General features: G+C 51.4%; 1 protein-coding gene across 2 annotated transcripts in view; it reads left to right on the forward strand.

Moving 5' to 3' along the window:
* The window catches only part of LOC114061891 (protein CEPU-1), a 339,159-nt gene that overhangs the window by 18,471 nt on the left and 306,501 nt on the right, over nt 1–14,187 (forward strand). The gene's annotated exons all lie outside the window — the stretch shown is intronic.

Genomic DNA, 14,187 nt, shown 5'->3' on the forward strand with positions numbered 1-14,187 from the left:
GGGTGGGACAGCAAATGAGAGGGAAGGAAATACAAGGGAAAACAGAAGAGGAAAGGAAGGATGGCTCCCTGTTGCCCACCCCCCCCTTCTCCCCTCGCATACCTGCGCTGAAATGAAGCTTTGAGAGAGGAGAGAGATCGTGGCAAAGAGGAGATAAACTAGGGCAGAGAGCTTCAGCTGGGACACAGCCTCCTCTGGAGCGGGAGGAGAGCTGCTTGCCCTCCTTGCAATATTCAGGAGCCCTTCCTGGGTATCTATCCAGGTGGAAAGGCTCCTCCAGCGTGCTCTCAGCTTCTTTGAGGTCTTGCAGATGTTCCCTGAGCCCTCAGGCTGGGGTCAAATCAGGGCTGGGAGCACTTTTTCCCGCCCGCCCAAGTGCCTCAGCAAAGAGCTCTCGCGGTTTGTAAATCATTTATTTGTGGTTTATTCGCACTCCAGGGCTCTGCCAAGGGCAAAGGAGGGCGTGCAGGGCACGGCACAGCAGTGGGTTGTGGCACGAGGGGCTGGCAGTACAGCAGAGACAAGGAGGTTTTCCCCAAGGTCACAGAAGGAGCTTGAGATAACACCCGAACCCCAACAGGGGGTCCCCACCTCCAGCACACCCTTGGTTGGCTAAAAGGGGTTCCTCTCTTGCTTTGGGAGACATGGAAGAGCCTCGCTGCTGCAGGAGTGCCCTGTCTCTGCTTTGCTTTCTCTCTTCCTTCTGTGTCTTCTGTTTGTTTGTTTGTTTGATTTGGTTCCAAATAATTAATTGTAAAAACCCATGGCTAATGGTTTGATTGAGGGATGGATGGGTGCTTTAATTAACTTGTGAAGGGATTATACACTTATGTTTTCAGTCTCCCTGACCCCAGCTGAAGTGACAGGGCTTGGACACCCCATGTTTTGAGGGAGATGAGCACCCCATGAATGTATGGGATGTGCTGGGGGAGATCAACATGGAAGAGCTCTCAGACCACGCTGGGAAGATGCCACAGGGATCCTGATTATCACAGAACATCCTGAACTGAGGCACCCACAAGGGCATGAGGGTTACTCATCTCCCAATCATGGGTGGGGCCCCAGGTCCCATGGAAGAAACCCTTCCCAGCCCATTTCCTTGGAGCACGGAGCCCTGTCACAGTGAGCACCTTCTGGTACTGATCATAGGCTGGCTTTGACACCCTAAAGGGTTTTGGCGGGGCGAGGGAGGTGTCCCATGAGTTGTACAAACACTTTGGAGATTTAATAAACCTGAGCCATGTTTTGGACTGACACAGGTGAAATCTGGGTTGACCACGAACCACCTGCCCTTCCTTTATAAGATGGTTACCATACAAGCTTCCAAGATCCAGCAGAAGAGATGCCTTCCTAAACTTAAACCAGACAAAATCCAGCTGTTGCATCTGGTTGGGAATAAGCTCAGCAGAGCAGTCTCAGGGCACTGAAACTGCCAAGCTCTCCTGTGCAGGAGGATTTCTGCAAAGCCAGGAACTGAGGAGACAGTGAGACAGAAGGAGGTCTCAGTGGAGGTGGCCCCAAGTCACCCCTCGCTGGCCTTTAGGCACATGGAAGCTTGATGGGTGTCAAAACCTGTACTGATCCCTCGCTCTTGAAGGCAGGGAAAGGTTTGGAGCTGCAGCAACAAGTGCTCCAGGCTCTGCAGCTCAGCACGGCGCTGTCTCCGTAGTCATTTGTGCCTCGAGAATCGCTGAGGGAACCTTGGAGGGAAAAACACTGAGCTCTCACCATCCTCCCCACCCTTCCCCACAGCCCAACCCCAAAGTTGACTCCTCCCCATGGTTCCTTCACTTTTTAGCACTTTTTAGCTGAGCTGAAAGGTGTTTCCTGCATGGATGAGCAAATAAACTCCAGCACCCCATTCCTGGAGGATCAGCGAAGGAGCAAAGACTTTTGCGGCTCCTCCACTTGGTAGTTCTGAAAGCTGGGATCAGGTGGGGTCAAACTATTCCCTGGCTGAGTCAAAAGTGCTCTGAATACCTCTGGGAGGGTTGAGGCCACGGTGTGCATCGTGCCACTGAGTCACTGGGCAATTTCCCAGCCCTCCCAGTGCAGCACACTCCGGGTGGGAGCTTTAGCACCGCTGCTTAAAACAAGGCTGATTGGGCTTGCTCTCTCATGGAAAATGCATGAGACAAAAAATGAATTTCCACGCCGGATTTTGGATCAAAAGTGGCTTTTACTCTAAACAAGGTTTTTTTGGCTGCCTTTTAGTAGTGGTATGTGCCTCTGGAATCCTCCCCACTTATCAGTCCCCCCAGCAAGGTGCTCGGTTTGATTGCTAATCTGCCTTATTATGTTTTTAAATGCACCCTAATGTTTTAGTTTTAGTGGTTTTGGTTTATTATTTTTTATTGTTATTTTTGAGGCCAAATTCCAGCTTCTGAAGTTCCTACCTCTCTTTCACTTCAATGGCAGCCCTTCACATTTATCCCAAGGCATAACATGGTCCTTACACTGTTTGAAATGAGATGCACTGATTAGAGCATCTCTCAGTCACCACTGCTCTGCACCTCAAAGGATGACTCGGAGGAGAGGCTGGAAGTTAGAGCTGGGAGTATTTATGCACTCAGAACGTCATTTCTTAGGACTTTACACTTGTTGTAGCTCTCTACAAAGTCACCTGGAAAGAGATGTCTGCTTGCAGGTGGTGAAATGGAGGTGGTGGTGGTGGTGATGTGGTGGTGGGAGGTCAGTGATGACCACGGGGCATGGCTGGGAGGATGTCTGGGATTAAGCCAGAGAGGAGAGATGATCACACAGGGTCAGGTGGAGTTCTTGCTTTTGCCCTGGATTTTTCAGTAAGGATGGTCAAATACTGAGCAAGGACCTCACTAAAAATCACTGCACCTGATACTCTGAGTTGAGAGGGATTCTGGCTCAGCCACAGAGAGGCTCTGAGGGCTGGAGCCCCTCTGCTCTGGAGCCAGGCTGGGAGAGCTGAGGTTGTTCAGCCCAGAGAAGAGAAGGGTCCAGAGAGATCTTCGAGCCCCTTCCAGTGCTTAAAAGGGCTCCAAGAGAGCTGGAGAGGGACTTTGGGCAAGGGATGGAGGGACAGGAAAACAGGGAATGCCTTCCCACTGCAGAGAAGCTGAGAAGCTTCAGAGAAGCCCAGAGAAGCTGTGGCTGCCCCTGGATCCCTGGAAGTGTCCAAGACCATGTTGGACAGGGCTTGGAGCAACCTGGTCTAGTGAAAGGTGTCCCTGCCCATGGCAGGGGGCGGAACAGGATGATCTTTAATGTCCCTTCCAACCGATCCATTCTCTGATTCCATTTAGCATTTTCCGACGCCACCAGCAACCTCAGCTCTGCTGCTCATCTCAGAGGTGCTCAGCACTCGTTGCAAGGGGGTGCAGACCTTGCTGAGCTCAGTCTGGCAGTCAGCAGTGTGTGTCTGGAGTGCTGTCTGCAGCCTCCTCAGGCGCCTGCTCCGACTGCAGTCGCTCCTCAGAGAATCCTCCCTCGATTTCACAGGAGTCGAGCGTTTTGTTGGGGAATTCAGTCACTTGTTCTGGGGGGGGTTTATTCCTTTCCCCTCAGTGTTTTCCTGGGGAAGGTGTGATAAAGAGGACAGATGCTGCAGATGTGGGTTTGAGCTGATGGTACCTGGAGGTGCAGGATCCACAGGGGGCTCGGCAGAGGGGCCTCACAAGTTCTGACAGTGATATGTTTTGCCCTTAGAAGTACTTTTCCTTTGCTAAATGCTTTCTCACTAGGGGTACAAATGTAATGTCAGCACTACAGACAGGGGAGCTGAGCCCTGCAGGGGAAGGAGGATGTTTCACAGGGCTGGACGGGTCTGGGAGCCACCAGTCCCACTCAGCTTGGGTGAAGGGGCCTGTCTGCGAGGTAGAGTTGTGCCCAGGGGTCTGACCTGGGGGTAAATGGTGTGATTTAAGCTTGGAGACAGACACTTACCCACCACCATAACCTTTCAGCCTTCAAACCTTTGCAAAAAGAATAAAGGCCCATCTGCCCTCCGAGGTGCAGCCTTGAAATGAGGGTGGAAATATGTTGGATAGCTCTATTTAATCCAAACCCTGCTCTTAATGACCAGCCCTTGCTGTCCCTCTGGGTTGGAGTGATATTTGTCTGAATTGGTTTAGCTTTTAACCACGGCCAGAAAACCTGGTCTGATTGAGTTGCCTCAGGAAACATCCAGCACTTCTGTCAGTCACTGTGTGAGGCTTAGCTGTCATTTTGGGCCGAGCGTTTTCAATCCTCGCCTCGTCAGAACCCTTGAGTGGTGTGAGAGAGAAGCTGTGATGGGCTGGGATGGATGAGATGATTCCCTGGTTAAAGCCAACGTTATTACAAGAGCAGTGGTCTTTGCACCGTGTCCAAACACCACATAAAGTGGGACAAGAGCTGGGGGATGGAGGGACGACGATCTCTCTATCCAGTGGAGCGGGGTTGTCCCTGGAAATGGAACATGAATAAGTAATCTGGATAAATAATGGAGCTGTCTGAGCTGTAACAATAAAGAATAAAAGTGCTGAGTGTGGCTTGCTGTGATTTGTGAGGTCACACTGTCTGGGACGGTGGAGCCCTTGCTCCCACCGGTGAGCAGGAGCTCGGAGATGGATCTCAAGGATGTCACAGGGATGACTCCTGTTTGCCAGGGGGGAGGAAACAGTCCCTGGTCCAGTTTAGGACCTGCTGCAACACGTTCATGGAGCCTGAGAGGTTGCAGTGTCAGAGCCTGTGGATGAATGACCTGATAGGAATATTAGGGCTGGGTGGGATCCCAGCTCATGTCACCCTGCAGTGAAGTTGGGCACACGTGGGACCTCCTTCATGGGTGAAGGCCATGGATCCCTTCTGCAAGGGTTTCAGGAGCCCTGAAGTTATTCCAAGTTCCCCCAAATAAGCCTTCTCTGCTTTAAATTAGGCTGTTTTCTTCTGCCTCTTTGAAGGGATGTGACAAATAATTATTCTCCTCGTGCATACGATACTTATGGAAGGGAAGAGGGTTGTCAATCCTTACTCAATCTTCCCTCTCAGTGACAAAGCAAACCCCAGCGTCTTTCATCTTGCTCTGGAGTTGTCTGCCTCTCTTCCCCCTTTCATTGCTATTCAATGGATTCTCCATGGCCGGGACGTGCGGTCAATCGCAGCGCATCGATTAGGGATGTGTGTCTTGCACTGTGGCAAACGCAGTTTAATTGATCTGACAAGCAAGGGAACCTCCAGCTGCAGGGTTCAGGGCCTGGGAAGGAAGATGACCTCTCAGCACAGGCCAGTGGGTAGGTGATGACGTGTTTAGTTGCAGTGACTTAACCTTTAGCTTTCTGCAAGCCTGGTGTCCAGGTCGGGCTGAAGTGCTGCAGCTGAGCCCTTGCATTAGACCCAGTGGAGCAAAACGACTCTCCTTTGTCCTTTTTACAACGCTCATATTGAGATTTGCCACCTTTTGTAGCCTGGTTGATGCCCCTGGAGTTTGTGGGTTGCTCCAGCACTGTGGTCCTGCAGTTTTTTCTTCCCCTTTCTACACTTGTTTGATTTTTCCTCCCTAAATCTATCACATCGCACTTGTCCCTCTTGGAATTTCCTAACACTCCCTTCTGGAGGAGATTTGAGATTCTGGTCCTACCCTCGGAGCCCTCCCAGCCCCATCTCCCCCTGGCTGGGCATCGTGTAGGAATTTTAATCAGCCTGCTCCTGGCTCCAAAATGCAACCAGTTAAATGCAAATGTTGGAGGGAGCGGGGCTCGGGACAGACCCTGGAGGAATCCTGCTGTAGGTTGCCCTCCTGGCATGGTTGTAAATAATAGATAAGAGCTCTTTGAGAGTGCTTTGTCAACAGGCTGTTCTCCCTCCTCCCCTCTGCCCCCAGCCTCAGCGATTACATCCACACTGAGCTTCCTCACTTTCCTCGGAGGTGCCACGTGGGACCGGCATCAGAAGCCTTATTAAAGTCAAGGTATATCATGTCTACAGCTTTCCTCTTATCCACCAAGTCTAGTTATCCTGTCAAGGCAGAAATTAGGTTGGTTTGACATGATCTGTTCTTGACAAACTCGTGTTGGTGGTGGATGTGTTTTTTTTTTTTTTTCCCTCACTTTATTAAATTCCCGGGCCTTACAAGCTATGATAGTTTCATCGTTTGTTTTAGTATCTTCCCGGTGATTGAAGCTGAGCTCATTGCCTACAGCCCCTGGGTTTTTTTACTTAAAGATATGAAGATTTCTTGCCCTTGCTGCTGGCCTCCACCAGCTCCCAAAAAGCAGCGCTGGTGGCTCGGTGATGATTCTGCCCGAGTTTTTATCACTCTCTGGAGACCTTCCTCCATCTCTGCCAGTTTAATTTTTTTTAAACCCTCTTCCCTCCCTGCTCCAGGGAAAAGTCATCTCCCTGTTAATGTGTGTTTTGGAGCTGTCTGCTCACCACACACCTCCCTTTATACAGACACAATCAAACAGGGCAGTGAAGATCTCTGCCACGTGCTTTCCTCGCCTGCTTGGTGACAGACCCAGCATTCCTTTTCCCTTTCCTTTGAACAAATCCAAGAACATTTTTGTTCTTCTCTCATGTCCCCTGCTAATTGAAACTTGTTTTGCATGTCAGTGCTGCTGACTTTATCCCTCTATGCCATTGTGATTCTCTCATACCCACCCCTAATTATCAGCCCTTGTTTCCATTTTTTTTTTTTCATGATTCCTTTTTTATTCCCAGGTCTTTTGATGGCTCCAGATTCAGCCACTGCAGCCTCTTACTATGCTTCCTACCTTCCCTTTGCGTGGGGGTAGCCTGCTCTTGTGTGTCTGATATAGTCTCTCTCAGGAACTGCAGGCTCTCCCCTTCTTTGTGGTTGTTTTCCCAGGAGGTCCCATCTACCAGCTTCCTGAATTTTTTGAAGTCTGGCTTTTGAAGTCCATTATCCATATTCCATGGTTTTTCCATTGGGCTGTGAACTCGATCTCTCACCCAAATTCCCCAAAAGTCTGCAGTCCATCTTTACTAGGCAGGAACCTCAGGCTTTTCCCTGTGCCTTCCCAAGTACTTCCCTTGGACATGGGTTTGAAGGATGTGTCCTGCCATGTTGTGTGTGTCCTTCCATCCCTTGGTTCTTGGTTGGATAAGGCCTTCCCAGGGATGGAATCCCATTGCCTTGACTCTCATCCATCTCCATGTTCTCCTTGTTTCATTTTGAGTTGGGTGCTCTCCTGGTTGTGTCCTACTCCAACACCAGGTTTTGGTGGCTGTGACAAACCCCATGGGCTGTGACAGGACCTGGACGTGCTGTTTGTCACTGAGCCAGTGGATGCCAGAGCTGAGAAGGCAGAAATATCTCACACTTGACTCTGAACTTTAAGGCAGCAGATTTGGGTAAGCGAATCTCGTCCTCCCTAACAAAGACGTGTGGGGCCACCTTGTCCAAGACCTTTAAATGTCAATAAAGGAATTGTGCACAGCCCACAAATCTTGGTGGGGAGCTGACAGGGACTGCAGTGCTGGGAGAACTGTCTGACTCTGGAACTGCTGCTGTCTCAGAGCAGGAACAAGACCTGTGGAGTAGCTGCAGTCACGAGCTGAGGGGTCTCAGCAGGGTGGGCTGAGGGTTGCTGGAGCAGATCCATCTGCTTCAGTGAAGCAGGGTGGGTTTAGATTGGATATTAGGAAGGAATTCTTTCCTGTGAGGGTGGGCAGGCCCTGGCACAGGTTGCCCAGAGAAGCTGTGGCTGCCCCATCCCTGGAAGTGTTCAAGGCCAGGTTGGATGGGGCTTGGAGCAACCTGGGCTGGTGGAAGGTGTCCCTGCCCATGGCTGGATGGCACCAAGAGGCACTCAGTGAAGTCTGAGACTGCAACAACAGACCCAGGCTGAAATATCTCAGGAAAACAACCCTATTCCCTTCAAATCTAGTATGAGAATAAGGGATTTACCTCTCCAGCAGTGCCTGAGAATCCACCACGGCGTGTGCTTTGCTTGTGCTGGCACCAACCGTGGTGGAGTCAAACCCTGGCTGGCTCCTGTGCTGGGCTGGTGTTAAACACAGGGATTTTGGGGCTGAACCTCTCCCCAGCTGCTCTCTGCAGCATGGAAGGCTGATGCCTGACTAGCCACACACAGAAGATGCAATTTGGCATCTCCATGGAGGTCGTGGAGCTGGAGCTGGTGGCAGCAGGGCTGTGAGTGCCACAGGGGTGTCCCCACGTGCCAACACAGTGGCAGTGAACACATGGGCTCACTGACAGATGCCTTCCCAACACAGCCTGTCGTGTCCTGGGGGACGTGTCCCCAGCGCCCAGCTGTGACAGCTGGATGTGCTGCTGCAGGGGAGCCACAGGCCCAGGCTTGGAGCTGGAAAATACATCCCAGAGCAGCTCAGGCAGATGAGCCATGGGGTGGGCTGGCCCTGCTGGGTCCTGCGAAGCCCACTTGGACCTCTCCCCACTGTCACGGAGCTGCAGTGCCTCTCAGTAGCCCACGAGGATATTAAATTGAATGAATGTCCAGAAATTATCATATCTGGGAAACACTCATTAATCTCTGTCTGCCTCCCTGGGTTTTATTGTCTTCCCCTCTTGTGAGGCCTCCTCTGCTGTGGTCCTCTCTCTCAATTCATGTCACCTTCTTTCCACCCAGGTTTTGCCTCCCAGCCCTTTTGGCTTCCACTATCCCAGGTTGCTCCAAGCACTGTCCAGCCAACACTTCTACACATCTCAGTGGCCATTTGCAATGGATTATTTGAAGTATTTAGGTATTTATTTTGACAATTCAGCCAATACAGCAGCATGTGCAGTGGTCTGTAAGGAAAGGCTCTGGCTAACTGAGGAATAGCTTTGGATGGAAAGATCCAGTCTCCATCCATCCCCTCCAGTCACTCTGATGGAGCAATGGGGACGAGTGGCTCCAAGCCTAACCCTGAATGTTTCCAAGAATATTCCCAAGGCATCCACCACCTCTCTGGGAAAAAAAAACCATTCCAGTGTTTCACCATCCTCATTATAAAACCCTTCTTCCTAATATCACACATGCTGTGAGTTTTCCCTGCTCCGATGGCCAGCCCGGTGAGGGTGAGCAGTTTTCCTCCTGCCCAGGGGCTCCTGCTGCTCCACAGCATCCCTCCCCTGGAAGGTTCCTGGCTGCCAAACACTCTGATCTGTAGAAGCTGAGCAAACCAGGCTTCTTAACTTAATGAGTGAACTAATTTGTCAGGCGGGGCCGTTGTGTTTCCCTCTGCAGTGCGGGTCCTGCCTGCCAGCACCGCTCATCTCCCCGCTCCGGTTACGGCACGGTTGGGAATAGCCCGGCCCCATCAGCAGGGCTGTGATTTGGCACCAAGGCTCTTTCCACACAAAGATTTTGTCTTTTTTTCTTTTTTTCTTTTTTCTTTTTTCTTTTTTTTTTTTTTTTGTTGTTTAATAAAGCATAAGACTGAACAGTTTGCTCGCACTCGTAGGTTTTGAAATACGCATTTAATTTCGGCTTAATGAGGAAATGGTTGTGTGCTAAATTAAATGCTTTGTCATGGCTCTCCAGGATGGAGCTGCTGGGGGGGCGGTGAGAGATGTTGGGATAAGTGAAGCTGGAAGACTTTGGGGGGTGCTGAGGGCTAGGCCTGGAATGGTGAGGATGGTCCTGCAAAGCAGGGGGGGAAGGTGATAGAATCATAGAAGAGTTGAGGTTAGAAAAGACCTTTAAGGTCACTGAGTCCAGCTGTTCCCCTAGCACTGCCAAGCCCACCACTAAACCGTGTCCCCAAGTGCCACATCCATATATTGTTTAAATCCCTCCAGGGCTGATGAGTCCTTCATTGCCCTGGGCAGCCTGTGACAGGGCTGGACAGCCCTTTCCATAAAGAAATTTTCTCAATATCAAACCTAAATCTCCTCTGGAGCAACTTGAGGCCATTTCCTCTTGTCCTTGTGGTGAAACCCTGGAATGGGAATGGCTGTAGCAAAGGAGAGCAAAGAGCTCTGTAGAGGAATGACTTGAATTTTCCCATTTTTTTCATGTAAAGGGAAGTTTTCTTGCATGAGCCTCCCCAGCATCAACAGAGCTATTGCCTGGCTGGTCTGGCTGAGCTGGGGGTGGCAGAGGAGGAGGTCTGGATTGAGCTGCTCTAGAGATGCTCTGAAGGTCCCTGTAGGATGTGCAGAGCTGGGATAGGAAGTCCAGACAGTGTGTGCTGTGGAAAGAAAGTGCTTGTGTTCAGGAATGCATGGGAGGAATAGCAGGCAAAGGATTTGGAGACCTTTAGTTGAAGGTGAGCACCAAGAGCCAGGGGTGTTGTTCCCCAATCCCTATGGAATCACATATCTATAGAAAGGCACAAAAGATCACAGAATCCCACAATGGTCTGGGTTGGAAGGGACCTTAAAGCCCTTCTCATTCCATTCCCTTTCAAGGGCAGGGACACCTTCCACTAGCCCAGGTTGCTCCAAGCCCCGTCCAACCTGGCCTTGGACACTTCCACAGATCTCAGTGGCCATTTACAGTGGGTTATTTGAGGTACTGAGGTATTTATTTTGATAATTCAGCCAACAGAGCAACACCTGCAGGGTTGCAGTGCTCTGTGAGGAAAGGCTCTGGCCAGCTGAGGATGGGAGGTCCTGAAGATCCAAACCCCATCCATCCCCTCCAGTCACACCGGTGGAGCAGTGGGGACGAGTTCGAAGCCGCTGCACAAATAAACTCTAATAGCTTTCCTCTTGCATTTATGTTATTAGGGGGTTCGTTTGACTGGCATTATGATGATAAATGAAAAATGCTTTGCACCATTACGTTGGGCGCTAATGCGTAGTGGGAAGAATTTTCTACTCATTTAAAAAAAAAAAAAAAACAAAACCAACCAAAAAAAAGAAAGAGAGGATAGAAGAAAAAGGCAGAGGGGAAAGTGATGGCTTTGTGCAGCAGCACTGAGCCCTTTGCATGAGGCACAAAACCTGCCCCGTGTCCCCCCTTTGTCCCTCTGCTCTTGCTGGGTTGGGGCAGGGGGAATGTGGAGTGAGAACAGCCCTTGTGATGTGTAAATACACGTCTCCACAGCTCGGCGTTGCTCCCATCCTGTGGGTTTTTACTCCCTTTTTTCACCTCATCCCACATCCCCGCAGGGTTTGGGATGCCACCTCCAGCCCCAGCTGTGAACCCAGAGCAGTAGTTTTGGCTAAGGGGTTCATTGGGCCTCCAGAAGCTTATCCAAAGTCTACAGCCACCCTCGGAAGCCAAAAGAGGAGTCAGACAGTCCAAAGGCTTTCAAGCCGTGGAGCAAATTGAGTTCAGAGGGTCACTGTTACTCCCAGCTGCCGACAGAAATCCCTAATGCACCGTACGCCAGCTTTCTCCAAAGCTCCGGCTGCTTTTTTATGAGGCATTGTCACTCTATTATCTGCCTCTGAGTTGGTCTTTAGCTCTTTAACCTCATGAGGAGGGAGGGAAAAGGAACCTTGAAAAGGGGGGAAAAAAATAAAGGGAAAACAGGATGCTCCGAGAGCAGCTTTTCATCCCCGGCCACGGAGCCGTAATTGGGTGCTTGGCGAGAGCTTCTCTTGAAAGGGGCAGGTTTGAAATGCTCTGGGTGGGGGGAGAAAGGGCTCGCCGTGCCCATTTCAGGGGGTTGGAGCTGATCAGAGGCACCGGCGTCAAACGGGGACTGGTGGCCCTCGGTGCTGTCACCTGCCTTGGTGCCCTCCCCGCTGTGACCACGGAGGCAGGTGAGGAAGGGCCAAGGTGGGGATGCCAGGGGCAGGTAAGGCTCGGAGTGGACAACCCCCAGCCTGCAGCAGGGGAGGAGAGTCACTGTGGGGCTGTGGCGTGGGGTGGGTGCCGGCCTGGATGCATCGCCCGTGGGTGCCTGGGTGCTGACATTTTTTTTAGGTGGTGGGTTGGGGGTCCGGGGTGCGGGCTGGCAGGGAGGAAAGGATGGAGCATGGAGATGAGCTCCTTGGTGCTTTGGGGCAGTAGCAACAGGGGTGGTGGAATTATCTCACAGAACGGAGGGAAACTGAGGCAAAGAGAGTATCAATCACCGCTCCCACTTTGCCACCTGGCGCTAAATGGGAAGAGGAGGGGGGAGCAGGGAGGGGCTACGGATTCGCCACCCACCCGGCTCCTTCCAGCAGCGATTTGCTGCTCCCGGCCGGCGGCACCGTGGCACGAGACGGGGCTTTGCTCGGCACTGTCTCCTGCATGCTAAACACGCCGGCTCCCCGCAGCATCCTGCAGCCTTCTGCACTGCTCTGCTGCAGAGGGGGTGGGGAGGCGGCTCCTGCCTTCAGCACGGCAGCAGGAGGATGGCAGGGAAGGGGTGGGGGAAAGCAGCAGGACGGAGCCCTCCTCCCCTGGGCACGTGCCCCGTGGGTCGGTTTTACCCTCCCCACCCCAGAGCATCCCGGTTCGCGCGTGGTGCGTGCCAGACCCGCGCTGCTGCAAAGCCCGTGTGCTGCTGCGGTGTTAACGCGCTCGTCCTGCAGGGATCTGCAACCCCCCCCCACCCCGAGAATGCTGTGATGCTGCCCGTCCCCTGGGCTTGTCTGGCTTTAGTTCTGCTCCCTCGGTGGGTGAAATTGTCCCGGAGTGGGGTTTGTGGGTGCTGCTCGCTGGTTTGACTTCCAAAAGCTCTTTCTCGGGATGTGGGATTAAGGGGGTGTCGTATCCTGAGCAGGGTGCTGAGGCCACCCTTGGCACATAAACACGGGTGGACAGGGTGTCCTCTGAGTGTCAGACACTCCTGTATCCACGCTGAGACTTTGCAGGAGAAGTTTTTTAAGGGGCACGTTTGTATTCCTTTAGTTAAGTGAGGTCTTCTGTTCTTCCTGCTGGGAATCCATCAGATTCTATGTCATATCTGGGAGCACATTCCCCTTTTCTTTCCCTGTGCTCCCACGGATTTCTTGCAAAATATGAAAACAGGTTCTTGCTCTGCTCTTCTTTGCTCAGCTCCTCCTCCAAACTGACTTGGAGATGGTTTTCACCAGCACTCACTGCTCGCTGAGGACCAGGGGGGCTCAGGGTGGTCCCAGGCTGAGCTTTGGGACTCTGGTGGTCTCTGCTCTGCGGGGAAGTTCAAGGGAAATGAGCTGCTGAATGGATGCATGGACAGGGGGAGGAAAAGTCCCTTTTATCTTGTGAGAATCCTTCAGGAGAGCCAACTGAGGAGGCGTGGAGAGACCTGGGAAGGAGGGGATTGATGGGGTGGTGTGTTTGGGAGGAGGTTCAGGCTCTTGGTGGATTTATAGGTTGGAAAGGAACAGGCAGTTGCACAAGGAATAGCTGGAGCAATGTTCTTGGGAGAAGTCTGAGGGGCTCTTGAACATGGTGTGTCCGTCAGGGCTGGATCTTCACATCCCTAAATAAACTCCCGAGGCTGCAGCCTCTGGGTTTACTGGCACAGGAGGCTACAGGGCCAGAGCACATGAGGTGGCTTTTGGTCCTCAGCAACACGTCCCTGACATTTCCAAAGTGCTCCATATTTTTAAGCAAGTAACCAGAAAGCCTCCTTTCTAATAATTCCTCCTTTTCAGAGCTAAAGAATAGAGAGGCAGAGGACACCAAAAATAAAAATGGAGTGGTTTTTTAAGGAAGTTTTTATTCATGTCTAACAAAGAAACCGCCAAGGAAACATGTCTGGGTTTTTTTGGGGAAAAAAGGCATTTTGAATGGGGTGAGGGTAGAGAAGGGAAGAGAGATCACATTAAAAACTTCCACCAGCTCCAGTAATGAGATTAAGGAAGCTGCCAGATGAAACCATCTGCCTAATCTTTTACCCGGATCTGCTCTGTTCCCAACTCCCATCCAAGGATGGGACCAAAGCCACTTTCTGCCATGGACTGGCCTGACAGGAGATGTTCAGGTGCCTGCCAGGGAAGGACTCCCCACTCCAGACACCGAGCTCCTCGCTGAGCAATCCAAAGAGCAGGGGGAAGGAAAAGGAAAAAAAAAAAAAAAGGAAAAAAAAGAAAAGAAAGGCACTCATGAAAAAGACAGTTTGACATTTTCTTGACTGTTTTGAAATTTTCCTAGCACAACAAGCTGTTTATCCGCCACTCCAGCTCTTATTGAATTAAAGTGTGGAGGGGGTGTTAGGAAGAAATCAATTCGTGCTCCATATGCTGCTCTGCCGAGGAACGTGGCTCTCTGCACACTATGGAATATGTAGGGAAGGGTGGGGGGAAGGAGAGATAAATCCATCAGCTAACAAGATAAGTGCCTTGTTCCTCCATCTGTTACTGCTGTGTCCTTA

Source organism: Empidonax traillii, unplaced genomic scaffold (assembly GCF_003031625.1).
Source record: "Empidonax traillii isolate 1590-97213 ecotype Southwest subspecies unplaced genomic scaffold, ASM303162v1 scaffold369:size587591, whole genome shotgun sequence".
NCBI lineage: Eukaryota > Metazoa > Chordata > Aves > Passeriformes > Tyrannidae > Empidonax > Empidonax traillii.